At 44.8% G+C, this 15,014-nt stretch overlaps 1 pseudogene; it reads left to right on the top strand.

The window, feature by feature from the left end:
* Positions 1 to 3,656: 3,656 nt before the first annotated feature.
* On the top strand, positions 3,657 to 14,561 carry LOC126281709 (isotocin-neurophysin IT 1-like; annotated as a pseudogene).
* The last annotated feature ends 453 nt before the right edge of the window (positions 14,562 to 15,014 follow it).

The raw sequence follows: 15,014 nt of genomic DNA, 5'->3' as shown, positions 1-15,014 counted from the left end.
TGAGGAAGGACAACTCGTGTGGCATTGTCAAGGAATAAGGGAGAGAGTGGCACGGATGTGGTAAGCAAACTGCGGTGGCAATCATTAAATGAAAGGCGTTTCTCGTTGCGGTAAAAACTGCTTACAAGATGATATTCTTTCAAATGCCAAAATACAAAGCCGGAAATAAATAATATATTTGGAAAGACGACGTCGATTTTGATCCAATGACGGTGTATGCCACCTTTGGGTTAGTGGATGTATTGATAATGGTTTCAACGTCATCCGCCAATAGATGGTGTAGTGGCATAGCTACCAGAGAACCATCTGTATCTAACATTTAATAGAGAATGTTCACAGCCAGAAGGCTTAGTGTGATGCAAACGTTTGAAGCAAGCAGGCAACCATGCCACAGTGACGCATTCGTGCTTCCTGCAACTGAGCAAGACTGAAAGAGATCAAACTGTGGGCTTCTCAGCGACGGGATGGTTCTTTCGGAGAACTGCCACACAACTGGACATACTGCAACGATGCTGGTGTCAGTGGTCATTGGAGGAGGTTCTGGACGTCTACGCAGCGTAGACGCCCGCTAGGATTGTCGTATACGGCAGCAGTGCCTGATCATACAGCCACCACAGCACGGATAGAAGGGCTTGTGACCGCAGACGTGTCAACATCAGCTGTTGCGAACCGGTTTTGAGCAGAGGGGTTACGGGCACGTATACCTCTAGACCCTCTTCCGCTCACACCACAGCATCAACGTGCACGCTTCGACTGGTGTCGTCAAAGGATCACCTAGAAGATGGAATGGCGCTCCGTGGTTTTCAGCGATGAAGGCTGATTCTGCCTGCATGCAAGGTGAAGCGAAATTGAAAATCTGAAGTAGAAAAAAAGATCAGAATGATTGAGAAAATACTGCTAGTTTTCAACAAAAATGCCACATTAATACCCCTGGAAGTGGAGAAACATGAAATAAACTTTAAAAAGGCTAATTACTTACTTTTGTAGTTTATGTTTATTTACTATCGACTGAAGCTGAACAGCCAGCCGGAGTGGCCGAGCGGTTCTAGCCGCTCCAGTCTGGAACCGCGCGACCGCTAGGTCGCAGGTTCGAATCCTGACACGGGCATGGGCGTGTGTGATGTCCTTAGATTAGTTAGGTGTAAGTAGTCCTAAGTTCTAGGGGACTGATGACCTCAGAAGTTAAGACGCATTGTGCTCAGAGCCCTCTGAACCATTTTTGCAGCTGAACAAAATGTGTTTTGAAAGCACCATTTTTCGGTTGGATAAATGTTCGAAAACTCTCAACACCTTGAAACTTCCTAGCAGATTAAAACTGTGTGTCGGACCGTGATTCGAACTCTAGACCTTTGCCTGTCGCGGACAAGTGCTCTACCAACTGAGCTACCGAAGCACGACTCACGCCCCGTCTTCACAGCTTTAATTCCGTCAGTGTCTCGTCTCCTTCCTTCCAAACTTCACAGAAGCTCTCCTGCGAACCTTGCAGAACTAGCACTCCTGGAAGAAACGATATTGCGGTGACATGGATTAGCCACAGCCTGGGGGGTGTTTCTAGAATGTACTTTTCACTCTACAGCGGAGTGTGCGCTGATGTGAAACTTCCTGGCAGATTAAAACTGTGTGCCGGACCGACACTTGAACTCGGGACCTTAATCTTTCGCGGGCAAGTGCTCTACCAATTGAGCAACCCAAGCACGACCTGTCAGCTTTAATTTCCGCCAGTTGGTAGAACACTTACTCGCGAAAGACAAAGGTCCCGAGTTCGAGTCTCGGTCTGGCACACAGATTTAATCTGCCATTAAGTTTCAATCAACGCACACTCCGCTGTAGAGTGAAAATTTCCTGTTAGCAGCCTAGGGCTGCACCAGGATATACCTCGTGTCTCCAGTGCATCACATTACTGTGCAGACCGCCAACTGGATTGCAAAACTACTTGCTCTGTGACTGCATGAGTTACTGTTTTGCACCTGGAGAAATGGTAAACTACTATCGTGATTCCGTGGTGCATTAAAGGCAGGGCCGTCCTTAACGGGTATTGGCGGACAGATGACGCACCCATATTACTACCATGTTCAAGTGTTGAAAACTGATGACGAAATCTGTGCGCTAAGGTGTTAAACAGGCTGCTTTCTGCAGCTCGGTAAGGCTGAACGAGAAACATCGGAAAAAGACTGAAGACGTTATTTCGGCACGGTTTTGTAAAGCTCGCGTTTACCTTGACTGCTGATCAACGCCAAAACTTCAGGTGCATCAAGAATTCCCTCTAATGTCCCATGAAGTGAGTGTCTTCTAAGAAGACCCAAGGCTACAGTGATTGCGGTAGGGAAAGCGAATGGCCAACTTTGTTTTGTTGGGAGAAATTTAGGAAAGTACAGTTCATCTGTAAAGGAAGCCGCATATAGAACGCTAGTGTGACCTATTCTTTAGTACTGCACGAGTGTTTGGAATTCGCACTAGGTCACATTAAAGGACGACACCGAAGCCATTCAGAGGCGGACTTCTAGACTTGTTACCGGTAGGTTCCAGCGACTCTCAAATGTTACGGAGATGCTTCGGGAACTCAAATGGCAATCTCCAGAGGGAATGTGACGTTCTCCTCAAGCATCACTATTGAGAGAGTTTAGAGAAGCTGCATTTGAAGCTGACTCCAGAACGATGCTGCTGCCGCCAACATACTTTTAGCGAAAGGACCATGAAGATAAAACACGACAAATTAGGGCTCATACGGCTGGATATAAACAATAGTTTTTGCCTTGCTCTATATGCGGGTGGAAAAGGAAGGGAAACGGCTATTAATGATACAGGATACCCTCCGCCACTCACCGTTTGGTGGCTTGCGGTGTATGTATGTAGCTATGTAGATTTAGGTAGAACTGCAGTTTTTCTCATAAAAGCCAGCAATGATAAATATGCAGTTCAGTGGAGTCGTGGCCCTCCCTTGAACAATGACACCAGTAAAGAAAACAGTACTTGAAAAAAAAATCCCTAACTGATTACATGAAGGACTGACATCATCCAACAACTGAATGTTACTCTAAGGTCTTATGTAAGCATTCAGAGTATAGTTTTCAATTTTTACGCCCCGAGAACTGCACTGCTCTAGTAAAGATCTGGAAGGACTAGAGACTGGACTAATGTCCGTTTAGTTTCGGAAGAAAATAGCTTTCATATGTTTTTGGGTTACATGTAAGCAAGAGAACGATTTCCGGTGTTCAGCAAGTGTTTCTTTTTCTCAAATTAAATGTCCATTAAAGATTTTGCTGACTCTTTTACTATTTCTTTTTTTAATAGAGTAATTGGGTGTTAGCTGCCGCTTAGTTCCTTTGCTTCTAAGCATTATTCTACCTTTACACACACACACACACACACACACACACACACACACACACACACACACACGTGAGCCTGAGTGTGTGTGTGTGTGGTAGAAAATACTTAGGTGCAAAGAGACTAAGGGACAGATGAAAGGATGAAGAGGGTTGGAGCATGAGTGGTTGTATTGCAGTGCAGAGGTGAAAAGAAACAGGGGATGTGGGAGGGGGTTGGAAGCAGTGAGGACAAGATGGCCTGGACGGTGGGCATCGTTAGTATTCCAGTCCCGGACGGCTGTGGGGGTATAAAAGCGGTGGACGCGACTCGACCGGCACACAGCAGCCATGAGGTTCCAGCAAGCAGTACTGCTCACCGTAGCTGTCAGCATCGCGGCCGCGTGTCTCATCACCAACTGTCCCCGTGGGGGCAAGAGGGCCGGCCTGCAACACGTAAGCCGTCCATGTTCTCACTCGCTGCGCTGTCTACTGATTCCACCTTAAAACTTCCCGCTATTTACACAATTAACAAATTTATCAACTCTCTCTAAATTGTCTTCACGTTATGTTTGCTGTTAAGTCATCTCCCTCAGTTCGGGTTTGGTGAATCTGTCCTCTTCAGCAGTGTGGAAACGTCTTGTAAGGGTGACCGACATCAATATCCTTTAGTTTCTGGTCCAAGTGTACTTCTCCAGTAGGTACGCTATCTTGTTGTTCTGGCAGGTCTCAAAAACGTCTGCTGGTTTTACCTATGTCGAACTTCGTGACTCTGACTCAGCAACAATGGGGAACTGCTTAGAATGATGAGACTTGATTTTGACATGCGGTCGTGCTAGTGGGAGGCTCCTTTGCGTTTTTAACACTGGGCTCGGTAGAGAGATACCATTATGCACCACTGATATTAGCGGTAGGGTCTTGCTTCTTTGCAGTCTGGAATGAAAAAGGAAAGCATCCCGTGGTTTTATTGCATTCTACTAGTGACTATTTCAGAAGTTAACAATAATTACGTTATTGCAGTAGCTGTGTTGTTCATAAGTACGATGCAATGTTCCTGATGGAGCAGACACTGTAGTGACTGCAACTTTTGTGAAATACATGAAATGTATTCGCAGTTGCGAATATGGGCAACCATCTGCTGTATAATGGGATGACGACAATGAAAAATTGTGCTGAACTGGGACTTACATCCGGATTTTTCGCTTATGGGGAGCGATTGCCTTACCATTAGGCTAACCGAGAACGACTCGTGACTAGACACAGAGTTGACAACATGGGGAAGTTTGGGTTTGTCTATAAATCGTACTCGGATACCCTAATGGTAAAATAAACCGGCAATCCGGGTTCGAGTACCATTATGGCAACAAATTTTTATTGGCATCATTCCATTGTACTGCTGAAGGTCGTCCATAATTGCAACAGCGAATAGATATGATGTTATAATAATTTGTGGAAATCGCGAGTGTACAAAAATGGTACTGTCTGATTACTGCATGCTGAGTGAAACCACGAATATTTTCCAGTTTGAAATGCTCAAATGTTTGAATGTGTGTGAATTCCTAAGGGACCAAACTGTTGAGGTCATCGGTCCCTAGACTTACACAAGGCTTAAGTTAATATAAACTAAATTATTCTAAGAACAGCACATACACCCCCATGCCCGATGGAGGACTCGATCTCTGACGGGAGGGGCAACGCACTCCGTGACATGGTGCCTCAAACCGCGCGGCCACTCCGGGCTGCTCCAGTTTGAAAAGTTGCTTAGAAGTTTAATGACTCCTTCTATATACAATCACGATTTGGAAATTTATGTAATATGAACTTAAACGTTTAAGTGATTGCTAGTTCAGCAATAAAAGTTGGACTTAAAGAAAACTTTTTATTTAATGAAGAGTTGATTACAAGTCTATCACAGTTGCAGCGGATATTTTTTGTTGAGTAATTTCGAACCGACTGATGCACCCTCAAGCCTGATCTACTGAGATCGCACTGACAGTGTCTAGTCTTAATGACATACTTCAGTCTGATCCTGACTTGCATAGTGAGCATTATATACATATATAGACATTTACCTATCGTCACTATGTGATGCGTGTACTGATAATTTTAGATTGTTCTCATTAAGATAAGGCAACAGGCAGGCAAATGGAGACCGACGATGAGGCCCCTTTCGAAAATGTTGGGTGCTGATAATGCTCTCTCATACGAGTACGCGGCATCTCCGTGGCCGTCACCGTGATCACTCTGAAAATGTTCACGTTCCTTGTACACCCCGCCAGACGCTGCAACAACACTAAACGCGAACAACACCAAAGTACTCTGCTGAGGATTCTTCTGGTCAGAGAGAATTGTAACTCTAATCATTTATGTACCTGATGATGGTGTGTACATGTATGAAGTTACACTGACAACTGACCATGTCTTCTGGGTGATCACTTTTTTGTCACACAGTGTAATATGATCAGCCAGTGGCGCTGCCATTGTGGTAACACGGTTCTCCTCAGATCACCGAATATAAACGCTGTCGGGCTGGGCTAGCACTTGGATGGGTGACCATCCGGTCTGCTGAGCACTTTTTGGCAAGCGGGGGGTGGGGGGGGGGGGGGTGCTCAGCCCTAGTGAGGCAGACTGAGGAGCTTCTTAACTGATTAACTGAGAAGTAGCGGCTTCGGTCTCGTAAACTGGCATACGGCCGGAAAGTAGCGTGATGACCACATGCTCCTCCACATCCGCATCCAGTTACGTCTGTGGGCTGAGGATGACACGACGGCCGGTCGGTACCGTTGGGCCTTCTTGGTCTGTTCGGGGGGAGTTTAGTTTTAGTGTAATATGATCAATTATATATTCAGAGGTGAGCTTTCTGTGCTGGGACGTAGATAACTGCTGCAACCTGCATGTTGCAGCTGGCAGAATGATTCCCCTACCTCTCTTCACCGAATTGGTGTAGCAAAAAGCAGTAGGGTATGTGCAACACGGTTATAGTGTGGGACGTGTATGGACCACTCCTCTTGCAGAAGTGGGGACACCTGAGCTCAAAGGCCAATGCGCGTACGTGGACCCATGCATGTAGTGTGGCCGGCACAGTGGAAGTGTCCACATTCAGCTTTTAGCGTGCCCATGCTTACCTGTTAGCCAGGTAGGCAAACTGCCACACCTTATCAGCAGAACGGACTGTTTGCCCGCCCATATTCCCACTGCACTACGCTAGGGAGCAGTTTATTCTGTTCGCCTTCATCACAGTGTTATGAGCAGACATCGGCATTAATGAAAATTCTTTTCCTACCCGATTAGCATAAGATGAGGCTCAACGAAAAATATGTTCATTTTGGGTCATTGTAGGCCAGAAAATTGTAAATTTTATTTCTCCTGTTCTTCCTTTGCGGCATATTTCGGTTTTATTTATTTATTTCGATACGAACAAATCTCTGAAACTTTCTCTTTCTTGTAGTACTGACTATTCTCAATTCAAAATATCATCAGGTAATCTCTAATGCATCTTTTCTGTAGTAAGCAGAATCATCTCTGAAAGTTGAAGTTCCTATGAACCTGAAGGTGTCTGTTAGTCTGTTACAGTCAAAGGCCAACTGAAGTAAAGTTTTGGAAGTCTAGTTTCTGTAGTCTTAGTGTGTTTCAGCCAGAAAAAAAAACGGGGGGGGGGGGGGGTGGTTAGTCCGCCCAAACAGGCCTTCAAACCCAACGGTACCGACCGGCTGTTGTATCATTCTCAGCCCACAGGCGCCACTGGTTGTGAATATGGAGGGGCAAATTGTCAACACACCGCTCTCACGGCCGTACGTCAATTTACGAGACCGGAGCCGCTATTTCTCTATGAAATACTCGTAGTTCCTCAGTTTGCCTCACAAGCGCTGAGTACACCCCGCCTGCCAACAGCGCTCAGCAGAACGGATGGCCACCCATCCAAGTGCTATCCCAGCTCGAGAGCGCTTAACTTTGGTGTGTTGACGGGAACCACAGCTACCACTGCGACAAGACCATTGGCTGACCCCAGTCACAGCAACTTTAATTACTTTTTCAAAGATGTGTATTCCGGGTTCGGTGAAAAACAGTTTATTCTATATTCCCAGAACGCATTTTGATGTTGATTTGAAAACTACAAGTCTCAAGGAAGAAGTTTTCCTTTCGTACTAAACTTTCTACGCACTACCTTACATACCACCAGAATGTGGTTTTTAATACGCACTGAGTGCTATTTTTTTGCTGTTTCAATCAATACTTGCCTATAAACTCCTAAATAGCCTCACGGCCTTCGCATACATTTCTACTCACTTGTCAACCACTGCGTCTTTGTCCTTTTTCTAAATATTTATGGAGTGAGGAAACTGCTGGAAAAATTTACAAACATCGCTTAACATACTCGAGGTTCCCGAATGTATGGTTCAGTAATTGTTTACACAACTGGCATTGCGAGACGCATACTTATTTAGTTGAAACTGCTTCATAAACGCACGAAAGCTTTTCCCCTCCTGGACTTGGGCATTGCTTCTTAATTTCTTCTCAGACTTCTTTAAGTTTGGTCAGTTCCTTTTCCTGCTCCCACCGTTGTGATAAATGAACTGTAGCGAAGTTACCTACAGGCGGCCGCTGTGGCCGAGCGGTTCTAGGCTCTTCAGTCTGGAACCGCGACAATGCTACGGTCACATTTTCGAATCCTGCCTCGGGGATGGATGTGTGTGATGTCCTTAGGTAAGTTAGGTTCAAGTAGTTCTAAGTTCTAGGGGACTGATGATCTCATCTACATCTACATCTACATCTACATGACTACTCTGCAATTCACATTTAAGTGCTTGGCAGAGGGTTCATCGAACCACAATCATACTATCTCTCTACTATTCCACTCCCGAACAGCGAGCGGGAAAAACGAACACCTAAACCTTTCTGTTCGAGCTCTGATTTCTCTTATTTTATTTTGATGATCATTCCTACCTATGTAGGTTGGGCTCAACAAAATATTTTCGCATTCGGAAGAGAAAGTTGGTGACTGAAATTTTGTAAGAAGGTCTCGCCGCGACGAAAAACGTCTATGCTCTAATGACTTCCATCCCAACTCGTGTATCATATCTGCCACACTCTCTCCCCTATAACGCGATAATACAAAACGAGCTGCCCTTTTTTGCACCCTTTCGATGTCTTCCGTCAATCTCACCTGGTAAGGATCCCACACCGCGCAGCAATATTCTAACAGAGGACGAACGAGTGTAGTGTAAGCTGTCTCTTTAGTGGACTTGTTGCATCTGCTAAGTGTCCTGCCAATGAAACGCAACCTTTGGCTCGCCTTCCCGACAATATAATCTATGTGGTCCTTCCAACTGAAGTTGTTCGTAATTTTAACACCCAGGTACTTAGTTGAATTGACAGCCTTGAGAATTGTACTATTTATCGAGTAATCGAATTCCAACGGATTTCTTTTGGAACTCATGTGGATCATCTCACACTTTGCGTTATTTAGCGTCAACTGCCACCTGACACACCATACAGCAATCTTTTCTAAATCGCTTTGCAGCTGATACTGGTCTTCGGATGACCTTACTAGACGGTAAATTACAGCATCATCTGCGAACAGTCTAAGAGAACTGCTCAGATTGTCACCCAGGTCATTTATATAGATCAGGAACAGTAGAGGTCCCAGGACGCTTCCCTGGGGAACACCTGATATCACTTCAGTTTTACTCGATGATTTGCCGTCTATTACTACGAACTGCGACCTTCCTGACAGGAAATCACGAATCCAGTCGCACAACTGAGACGATACCCCATAGCTCCGCAGCTTGATTAGAAGTCGCTTGTGAGGAACGGTGTCAAAAGCTTTCCGGAAATCTAGCAATACGGTACCAACTTGAGATCCCCTGTCGATAGCGGCCATTACTTCGTGCGAATAAAGAGCTAGCTGCGTTGCACAAGAGCGATGTTTTCTGAAGCCATGCTGATTACGTGTCAATAGATCGTTCCCTTCGAGGTGGTTCATAATGTTTGAATACAGTATATGCTCCAGAACCCTACTGCAAACCGACGTCAATGATATAGGTCTGCAGTTAAATGGATTACTCCTACTACCCTTCTTGAACACTGGTGCGACCTGCGCAATTTTCCAATCTGTAGGTACAGATCTATCGGTGAGCGAGCGGTTGTATATGAGTGCTAAGTAGGGAGCTATAGTATCAGCGTAATCTGAAAGGAACCTAATCGGTATACAATCTGGACCTGAAGACTTGCCCGTATTAAGCGATTTGAGTTGCTTCGCAACCCCTAAGGTATCTACTTCTAAGAAACTCATGCTAGCAGATGTTCGTGTTTCAAATTCTGGAATATTCCATTCGTCTTCCCTGGTGAAGGAATTTCGGAAAACTGCGTTCAATAACTCCGCTTTAGCGGCACAGTCGTCGATAACAGTACCATCGGCACTGCGCAGCGAAGGTATTGACTGCGTCTTGCCGCTTGTGTACTTTACATACGACCAGAATTTCTTAGGATTTTCTACCAAATTTCGAGACAATGTTTCGTTGTGGAACCTATTAAAGGCATCTCGCATCGAAGTACGTGCCAAATTTCGCGCGTCTGTAAATTTTAGCCCATCTTCGGGATTTTGCGTTCTTCTGAACTTCGCATGCTTTTTCCGTTGCCTCTGCAACAGCGTTCGGACCTTTTTTGTGTACCACGGGGGATCCGTTCCATCTCTTACCAATTTATGAGGTATGAATCTCTCAATTGCTGTTGCTACTATATCTTTGAATTTGAGCCACATCTCGTCTACATTCGCATAGTCAGTTCGGAAGGAATGGAAATTGTCTTTTAGGAAGGCTTCTAGTGGCACTTTATCCGCTTTTTAAAATAAAATTATTTTGCGTTTGTTTCTGATGGGTTTGGAAGAAATGGTATTGAGCCTAGCTACAATGACCTTGTGATCACTAATCCCTGTATCAGTCATGATGCTCTCTATCAGCTCTGGATTGTTTGTGGCCAAGAGGTCAAGTGTGTTTTCGCAAGCATTTACAATTCGTGTGGGTTCGTGGACTAACTGCTCGAAATAATTTTCGGAGAATGCATTTAGGACAATCTCGGAAGACGTTTTCTGCCTACCACCGGTTTTGAACAAGTATTTTTGACAACATACCGAGGGTAGGTTGAAGTCCCCACCAACTATAACCGTATGAGTGGGGTATTTATTTGTTACGAGACTCAAACTTTCTCTGAACTGTTCCACAACTGTATCATCGGAGTCTGGGGGTCGGTAGAAGGAGCCAATTATTAACTTAATTCGGCTGTTAAGTATAACCTCCACCCACACCAATTCGCACGGAGTATTTACTTCGACTTCACTACAAGATAAACCACTACTGACAGACACAAACACTCCACCACCAATTCTGCCTAATCTATCTTTTCTGAACACCGTCTGAGACTTCGTAAAAATTTCTGCAGAACTTATTTCAGGCTTTAGCCAGCTTTCTCCACCTATAACGATATCAGCTTCTGTGCTTTCTATTAGCGCTTGAAGCTCAGGGACTTTTCCAGCGCAACTACAACAATTTACAACTATAATTCCGACTGTTCCTTGATCCAAGCACGTCCTGTAATTGCCAAGCACCCTTTGACATTGCAGCCCATCCCGCAATTTCCCGAGGCCTTCTAACCTAAAAAAACCTCCCAGTCCACGCCACACAGCCTCCGCTACCCGTGTAGCCGCCAGCTGAGTGTAGTGAACTCCTGACCTATTCAGCGGAACCCGAAACCCCACCACCCTATGGCGCAAGTCAAGGAATCTGCAGCCAATACGGTCGCAAAACCGTCTGAGCCTCTGATTCAGACCCTCCACCCGGCTCTGCACCAAAGGTCCGCAGTCGGTTCTGTCAACGATGCTGCAGATGGTGAGCTCTGCCTTCATCTCGTAAGCAAGACCGGCAGCCTTCACCAAATCAGATAGCCGCTGGAATCCAGAGAGAATTTCCTCAGATCCAAAGCGACACACGTCATTAGTGCCGACATGTGCCACCACCTGCATCTGGCTGCACCCTGTGCTCTTCATGGCATCCGGAAGGACCCTTTCCACATCAGGAATGACTCCTCCCGGAATGCACACGGAGTGCACACTGGATTTCTTCCCCTCCTTAGCCGCCGTATCCCTAAGGGGCCCCATTACGCGCCTAACATTGGAGCTCCTAACTACCAGTAAGCCTACCCTCTGCGATTGCCCGGACTCAGATTTTAAGTCCCATAGTGCTCAGAGGCATTTGAACCATTTTTGAAGTTACCTATTGAAACCTACCCCGGCTAGTCACGTTGCATTGATAGCGCAACCTGTTGTCAGCTGCAGCAGGCTGAACGGGGTCCGTGAAGCTCGGGCTTGAGGAAATCCAAGATGACCTGCTGTGCTACAGTACATAGCTACTTTGGAAATTTTTGGTAAGTTCCTATGGGATCAAACTGCTGAGCTCATTGGTCCTTAGGCTTTCACACTACATAATGTTACTTAAACTAATGTACACTAAGGAGAATACACACCCAATACATGTGCGGAAACAAGTTGACCTACTGTGCTTCAGTACACAGGTACTTTGGAAATTTGTGGTAAGTTCATATGATACCAAACTGCTGAGGTCATCGGTCTCTGGGGTTACACACTACTTAATTTAACTTAAACTAACTTTCGCTAACGACAAAACACACACCCATGCCCAAGGGAGGACTCGAACCTCCGACGGATGGAGCCATGCGAACCTTGGCAACGTGCCTGAGACCACGCGGCTACCCCGCGGTCCACAGGTACTCTTGTGTCTCCGTCGGGACAGGTTGAGCTGCTTAAACGGATTGCTGTACTTGCAGCGCGGCTACAGCTCGGCCTGCCGGTGTTGCAGAGGTGCGCGCCGTGCGGCCCTGGAGGGCAGGGCGTGTGCCTGGGCCCTCACATCTGCTGCGGCCCCCGCATGGGCTGCCGGCTGGCCAGCCCCGCGGACACCGCCGTCTGCCGCTCCACGGCGCCCTGCCCCCTGGACAGCCCCGAGATGCGCTGCGCTGGCGGCGTCGGCCGCTGCTCTGCGCCGGGGGTCTGCTGCTTCAAAGGTGAGCCACGTGGCCAGGCATGTCGGGCTACGGAGTTATTCTGTATCCTTCTACATATTGAATTAGCCATTGAGGGACAATGAGGATCAGCTGGTCGCTTGATTCGTGTCATTGAATTCGCTAAAATAGTGACATATTTCCTGGTCATGAAGGGACTTCCTCTCCTTTTTAAGGTGCCATACCTCAATCGGTAAAAACGCAATTGCTATAGGACCACCTCGTTTCCAGCCTGTCTGTCTTCCTTTTCGACTGTTACAAACCCTTTTTTCTCAGGAACAGATAGACATGTAAAGTTCAAATTTATGTCACACACGAAGGTCTACAGCCCATTGACGACATAAGGAATTGAAGCTTCAAAGCCAATGCAATCGCCATTTATGTCACATCTTCTGATACAAACACACTCATCAAAACCTATCCTTCTTCCCGTTGACCTAGAATCAGGAAATATAACAAAAAATCAAGATTTCACAATAAAACCAAAGCACAAAATCCGAAAACTGCAAATCTGCAATAATATTATGCGGAAATTTTTTTGTCATTTGATACCTGTTTCTCCATCTGTTGAGTCCCTCTTTTCTCAGGAATGAATAAATGTATCAAGTTGAAATTTATGTCACACCCTAAGGTCTATGGTTCCTTGGCGGTGTAATATATTTATGCTTCTAATTTAACGCTATTAAAAGATACGGCCATTTATGCTGCAAATTTTCACACTCGGGAAGTCACTCACAACTGATAACGGTCAATCTGTAGTTACATCACATGCATTTTTTTCTCAGTTGTTATGTCTGTCTGCCCGTCCGTCCGTCTGTTGACAATCCTATTTCTTAGGAAGGGGTAGGCGTATCTTGCTGATATTTGTCTCATATGGTAAAATCTACGGCCCCTTGGCGGTGTAAAAAGTTGAAACTTCTGAGTCAACACAATCAAAAGATAAGGCCATGTACGTCACATATTTCGATACTCGCAGCCTTACTCATCAAAATCTATAAGGTACGTCCCATTTGATGAAATTCGGCGAGAAGCAAGATTTCACAGTAAAAAGTAAAGGAAAACACCCGAAAATTGTTAATTTGTATTATATTAAACGAAAAAAATACGCCTTTAGACGTATGTTATCCGACGTCAGATTTGGAACAAAAGCATTATCTAAAGTGTTGGAATCCCTGGAACCGATATCTGGCACGTATCAGTGTCGATAACAGCCAAAAATGGTCGAGATTCTCGATTTGTGGAACGGGCAAGCTGTCTGTATACACATACGAAACCCTCAGTGATCGAATCCTACTTGCACCTGGCTAGTTTTTTTGGAGCAGGGATCGGTAACCTTTCAGTACACACGGTTTGCAGTGCCTAATACTGAAAGACTTGTGGATCTAATATTTAAGAGGTGTTGAAAAAATAAGTAAAAATTCAGCAACCTTTTACATTCGAAGGAGACGTGCGTTTTACATAAATTCTCCGTGAACTCAAATGGGTTCTCCTGGGAGGAAGACTATGTTTCCACTGCTGAGAAAATTTAGGAGACAGGCATATATGACAATGAAGAACGATGCTACTGGCACGAACATACGTCTCACACAAGGACAGCGAACACAAGACAAGAGGGGTGAGGATTCGTGCGGAAGCATATAGATAGTCTTTTCTACCTTCCTCCATTTGAGAGTGGAACAGGGAAGGGAATGACTAGCAGTGGTGTAAGGTACCCTCCACATGCAGCGTATGGTGGCTCCCGGAATATGTATGTACGTGTAGAAACTTGGTGCTGAGTTTTACACATACCAGTTCATGATAGCAAGTCAATGACACTTTATAGTTACTCCAGTAGTTTAAAATGACCCTCAATGTAAAGGAATCCACCAAGAATTCATTACAGTATGTTAATTCACCACCAAACTTCTTCACTAGGAAAATGTGTGTTATTCAATCGTTCGTTTAAAAAAAAAAAAAAAAAAAAAAAAAAAAAAAAAAAAAAAAAAAAACAATAAAATTCTGCTCTATTTTTCCTCGTGCTATAGATTGCTTCGATATCTTGTAACAACAATGAAATAATTGTATGTTTCAGACTCATGCCACATTGATACTTCGTGTGTCGCTGATACAACTGAATCCGCTGATCGGTATCCTGTGGACACGGTTGCTGTCAGCGACGGTGATCGTGAAGAGATGAAAATATAATTTTACAGCATGTAAAAGTTGAAATTGTGATAATAAATGCAATTCTCGTAAAGATTGTAACTGCCTTTCATTTATACTTGTCATGTTTGTTAGCAATATTTGACTTTTATTTTATTTATTTGTTTTTATGAAACAAAACTACTCTGCCATGGAACGAGTCAAGAGGGCATTGACTAAAATTTGTAGTTCACAGAATGGTTATCAGAAAATAATAGTCGAACAGACAGACGGACGGACAACAAAGTAATCCTCTAACAGTTCCGTTTGTACTAGCTGAGGTGTGGAAACTTAAAACATGAATGCAAGTCATGTACAATAGTATATTCGGATATGAAGGAAATAACTTCTTGGTGTAAGTCAGTAGTCATATTAACCTTCATGAATAATTCTGGGTAGTTTCTTTAACGATAGTTGTTGCTGTCTTATTTCACATAAAGTGTTTATACTTCAGCC

Source organism: Schistocerca gregaria, chromosome 7 (assembly GCF_023897955.1).
Source record: "Schistocerca gregaria isolate iqSchGreg1 chromosome 7, iqSchGreg1.2, whole genome shotgun sequence".
NCBI lineage: Eukaryota > Metazoa > Arthropoda > Insecta > Orthoptera > Acrididae > Schistocerca > Schistocerca gregaria.
Note: the sequence above shows the minus strand (reverse complement) of the source record. Positions and strands in the feature narration are given on the sequence as shown.